Here is a 6000-nt window from a genome sequence, read left to right on the forward strand (position 1 = left end):
CTTGACAAAGCAGTTGCATGCAATTTGGGGATATCTCTGTTGTGGTGTCATCCCTGGGATCACTGATAGGGCGATGGAAAGGGGGAAGGGAGTTCACATGCAGTCAATCAGCCTCAGTTCTTTCCCAAAGGAAGTTACGGTCTAATACACATACAAAAAACTAGCAAGCAAGCATTATGGCTGCAGAGTCAAAGCTAGGAAATGCCAGGGTTGAGGCTGCCCAGATAACTTCTATTCAGCCCATATCCCACAGCTCCCCAAGGCTGCTTAAAGCCAGCAGGGTGCCCTGGCAGCACAGAAGGGAGGGTGTTTGCTCTGTACGAGACTGACCGAGATCCTTATCTCAGAGGGCCAAGCAGGAATACAAAAATTTGCACCTGAACTGTATAAAACTTCCTCACACAAAGGCAGAGGTGAGGAAGTCTGGAAACTGCCTCAAACCATGAAGACGGACTCTGAGGGTCCTGATACCTGGCTACCCACTTGTGAGTATGCCTGCGTGTTGTCTGCTGTACGCAGCTGCTCTTGCTAATATTGCTGGCGTCATAATATCCCAATAAGCTGATGTATAGTTCAGAGACAGTTGCTGTAGATTCTCTTGTACTTCTCTGGGTAAAATAACCACCCCCACAAGTCATCCTGGGTGTAACATCATCAGCATTGCACCAGGGGCAACTTGCCACCATCCCATCCAGCCACCATGGACTCCCCACGGCAAAGAGCAGGGACGTGGTTACAGCTGGGTTAAGGGGGGCAGACACTGGCAGGAGTCTGGAGCAAGACTTGACCTCAGAGCTCTGGGTCCTTCTCTGCCTTGGGCACTGTGGTCCTGCTGGCTTGGGTAAGCTGAGGAGCAACAGCCCCTTCTGGACAGCCCAGCATAGCTCTGATTTGCCTGCTGCTCAGAGCTGGGAGATGAGATGCAGCAAGAGAGGTGAGGGGAGTAGAAAGATCAGGGCTCGTGGCTGTGCTGGGACACGCTGTGCCATGGCTGAGACCGCTGCTAGCACTAAGATGGGACAGATGATGCAACCTCTGTTGTTTGCACTCTGAGGGGGTTCACCTGGACACTGGGCCCAGTGGACCATACCCAACGCAAAGGAGACTGGGCCTGCATTAGATTGTAAAGGAGACAGCTGTGGTGCTACCTGCTGAGCCTGGTCTCAGGGCCGGGGCAATCAGCCTTTATCATCTAGGGCAGAGACCTACCACTCTTGACAGTGACCGTACTGGAGGCCAGGTCTGGGGGCAATGTCTTTTACTGCAGCAACTGCGTGGCTGGGAGAGGTCACAGACACGGTTCCAGACCAAGGCACCTTCCTCAGCAATAGATGTGAGAGGTTTCCTGTCCTTTTGGGGGAGCCCTGCAGATCCAGGTCCCTGGTGGGCAGATCCTGTTGATCCATGTAGTAGCTCAGGGGGATGGAGACCAAAGCCCTGAGGTAAGTGGGGAAGCAGAAGACCTGGAGGAAGAGAAAGCAGCAGCAGGAAACAGGGGAGCTGATCTCATACTCCCTGAGAAATCAGGACAATCAAGTGGTTACCTGTACACGAATGCACTTAGCCACGGAAACAAGCAGGAAGAACTGGAAGTCCTCGCACAGTCATGGGGCTACGACATGACTGGAATAACAGAGACGTGGTGGGAGCTCACATGACTGGAGCGCTGTCAAGGTTGGCTACAAACTGTTCAAGAAGGGCACATAGGGGAGAAGAGGAGGAGGAGTTGTGCTGTATGTAAAAGAGCCATATGATAGCTCAGTGCTCCAGTATGAAACTGGAGATAGCCCTGTTGACAGTCGCTGGGTTAAGATTAGAGGGGAGAGCAACAAGGGTGATGTTGTGGTGGGGACATGCTATGGACCACAAGACCAGAAAGATGACGTAAATGAGGCCTTCTTCAGACAACTAGAAGAAGAATCCTGAACACAGGTCCTGGTTCTCATGGGGGACTTCAGTCACCCCGACGTCTGCTGGGAGTGCAATACAGCAGTGCACAGGCAATCCAAGACATTTTTGGAGAGTGTTGGGGACAACTTCCTGGTCCAAGTACTGGAGCCACCAACTAGGGGCCATGCTCTTCTTGACCCGCTGCTCACAAACAGGGAAGAATTGGTGGGGAATGTAATATAGGGGATGGCAACTTGGGCAGCAGTGACCATGAGATGATTGAGTTCAGGGTCCTGAGGAAAGAAAGGATGGAGAGCAGTACAGTAAGGACCCTGGATTTCAGAAAATCAGACTTCAACTCACTCAGGGAACTCATGGGCAGGATCCCCAGGGAAGCCAGACTGAGGGGGAGAGGAGTCCAGGAGACCTGGCTGTACTTTAAGGAAGCCTTAATGAGAGTGCAGGAAAAAACCATCCCAATGCACAAGAAGACTAGCAAGTTTGTGACAGGATTCAGGTGCTCCCCAATGAGACGACCTGTGCTGGGAATGTTTCAGTTCCCCATTGACTCCTGCAGGGACATGAGGGCAAACACTGCAGCCCTGACTCCTTTCTTGCCCCAATTGCCGGGCAGTTTCACCAGTTCGGGCAGGTATGGACAGCAGGGTACGTCCCTGTGTCTGCACTGGATCCGGCTGTGGAGACTCTGCTTGTGGTTTCTCAGCTCTCCCTCTCTGCTGCTTGATTTTAGGATTCAGAAGAGCCCAGAGACATGCAGGTGAATGACCTTGACCCGGTATCAGTGACCCTAGACCCCTCCTTGGAGAACTTTGCTTGCTACAGCCACTTCTGCCACCTTCAGGGTGCCCTGAAGATGGGCTTTGTTCTCATGACCAGCAAGAATCAGTGCATCTCTGCTGCCTTTCCCCCTTGCTGACTGCAGCCCAGCACACTGTGTGCGCCCTGGGCCTGGTCAGATTCAGGGAAGCTCAAGGGGGAGCTCTGTGTTGTACCTGGATCCAGAATGCAAAGGTCAAAACAGTGACTGGGTTTAAACATTAATCCTACAGGTGCCCTGTCTTAGTTCCCCAAGTTAAGATAATCGTAAAGAAGATCTCACAAAAGACACCTTTCTCACTTTAGTTTTCACAGCTTTGGATGAGAGAAGGAAACACTGGACTGTTGGGTTTTTTTGTTTGGTTTTGTTTATAAGGAAGTGGACCCTGGGAAGTGTTTTCCTTAAGGTTGCATATTTTTCACGTTTCCTGCTGCAATAAGCCTTCTTTTATTGCAATGTTGTTTGGAAGTGGGTAAATTTGTTTGTGGTAAAACTGGGGAAAAAGGTATTTCCCCATGTTTCTGTGATGCAGCTGGAGCCAGATTGAGAAAGTTGATGTTTAATCCAAAAATTGGGCCCAGACCTTGTTACTGCAGTCCGGTGCCTGGCAAAAGGTTTAGATATGCTTACTTAATCCCCAGCAGAGGGTCAAGTTGTTATTGGGAGAGCCACTGAGCAGCTGGGCACAGTGGCTTGTGTCTGTAATCCAAGTGTCTGGGAAGCTGAGGCTGGTGGATTGCTTGAGCCCAGGAGTTCAAGGCTGCAGCGGGCTGTGTAGAGCAGGTGTCCGCACTGGGGTCTGCACTGACATGGGGCCTCTGAGGGAGCTTGGAGGCTCCAGGTTGCCTAAGGAGGAGTGAACCAGCCCAGGTTGGGAACAGAGCAGGTCAAAGCTCCTTTGCTGACTGGTAGTGAGACAGCTCCTGTATCCCAGCCTGGGCAAGAGAGGGGGACCCAGCCTTTTGCAACCCAACCTGGGCAAGAGAGGGGGACCCAGCCTTTTGCCAGGTCCTTCCTCCTGAAAAGCTGCCCCATAGTCCCCGTGGGGCAGGGCTCCTGCGAGATGGAGAGATGGAGCCCTAGAGCCGGCGTAGCGGCGGGTCAGCGTGCACAGCTTGAGAGAGGGTGCTGCAGGAAGTGGGAGGGGAGCACCCCCTGGGGAAGCCCAGGGCTCCGGTGCATGGCTACAAGACATGATGGTGCTACTACCTCAGTGGCTACGGGGCAGGAGCAGGTCCACCACAACTCATCCAGCCTGGAGCAGAGAGCACTGCATGGGAAGGGGAGGTGCAAAACGGAGACACATGAACCCCCACTCTGTCCTGGGCATCGCACTCCTGCCTCTGGTGCTTCTTCTGCTTTCCCATGGGTCTCACGGGTCCTAAAGGAAAGGGCCAGCACTGTAAGGCATCCTTCAAGCATTTATTCTTGCCTTTATGTTCTTGCTCAGGGAGTTGCCATGGGCCCTTGGTAAGGCCTATTTAATCCCCTCCCTTCAGTGATATGGGGTTAAAGACCTCCCCCCCTTCCTGTGGAAGGCTGAGACCTCTGCCACACTGAGACCAGGTGACCCCAGAGGAGGAAGAGGCTCAGCCCATGGAGGAGGAGGCGTCATCACCTTAACTGGATGATTTGCAGAAGCTCTGTTGCTCAAATTCTCCCTCACAGGATGGCTTGGGCTTGTCTCAGCCATGCTGTAGGTGGCCCTGTTGTTGGCAGGTTACAAGGGGCCACGGGGGAGTCTGGGGACATTTTGTCACCTTGCTGTGGTTCATGTCAAGGCCCCCCAGCAGCAGTGGGATGGATCCAGGTCTGGTGCACCCCAATAAGGCCCTAGGATGGATCAGGTGAGAGGAGACCATCACCGCACTGGAAGTGCCCACCCCTGGGCACAGAGGCTATGAGCTCTCTATTCCCCTGGGTTTCCGTAAGGCAAGGAGGCTTGCCAAGGCCCCACCTGGCAGCCCCAGTCCCTAAACTTGGCCCGTCCCTGCCCTGCGCTCATGGCCAGACAGGAAACCTATTATTTCCTGCACTTCCATCTTGGGAAGCCTCTGCCTATACTGCACCATCTGAGGGTGGACCTGTGGTGGGAGTGAAGGACAAGGGAGTCCATTTAAGGAGCAGTAGGTGCCTGCTGGGGACATGGCCCCCACCTTGTGTGCACACACATGCCAGCCACCAGCATGTAAACACCCCCCCCATACACTTACCCCAAGACATATGCACGCTCTGCACAAGCTCTGACCATTACTACTCAAGCACACACACCATAGGCACACGTGCATGCCCATAGTACCACCCCCAGCCACACACGTGTGCATAAACAACCAGCTTTGAACACATCATCCATGCGGATCACACCCCAGAGCACCCTTTCCATTATACCCTGCAGCCCCACACCCAGGAAAGCAGACGGTCCCACATCCCTACATTTCTCCTTCAGTGCCAGGATTAAGATAGGGTTACCATACTTCCCAATTTTCCAGGACATGTCCTCTTTTTGGGGCCCCTTTCCTCCTGTCCAAGTGGGTTTTTAAAATGAGAGCAAATGTCTGGCTTTTTGCCTTAGCTTTGCTTTTCCTGAGCGCTTCCACCTTGGGGCTGGAAGCAGCACAGCAAGGTGATTGTCTGTTGTGGGATCACATGCTCTGTGCATGGGGGTCCTGGCAAGCTGCTTGCAGGTAGGAAATAAAGAGACACAGAGACAGAGAGAGTGCGTGATATGGGCCTGCGAGCTGTGTGTGCAGCAGGGCTTGTGGAGGCAAGGGCTGTGGGTTGGAAATGAGGGCCTTCACCAGGGCTGGGGGGCAGGGGGCTGCAGATTGGTTGTGAGGGGCACCAGCATGGTCTGTGGGGTGCTGTAAAGGTGGTGAGGAGTGACAGGCAGCAGAAGGGCTGGGGGTGGGGAGGGGAAGCTGTAGCTTAGGAGTGAGGTGCAGGAGCAGGGCACATGCATATCACTGCCCCCCTACATTATATACCCATTCACCCTCTCTTCCCCCTCCCCCCTGCCCTTCCCACCCCCTTTACTCCCCACCCCACCCCACAGGTGTCCTCTGTTTTGATACTGAAAATATGGTAACCTTTGTCACTCGCTCTGTGACTCAGGCCTGTGGGAAGTGCTTGTGCAGCCTTGTTCTGTGCAGGGAGGATTTTACTGCAGGGCACAAAACAAGGGACCCAGAGCAGGCACCAGAGCCATTTCCTGTGTGTGCAGAAGCAAAACCTAATCCATACAGAGCACTGGAGGGAGCAGAGAGAGGAGCTGC

Source organism: Alligator sinensis, unplaced genomic scaffold (genome assembly GCF_000455745.1).
Source record: "Alligator sinensis unplaced genomic scaffold, ASM45574v1 scaffold1105_1, whole genome shotgun sequence".
NCBI classification, from domain to species: Eukaryota; Metazoa; Chordata; order Crocodylia; family Alligatoridae; genus Alligator; species Alligator sinensis.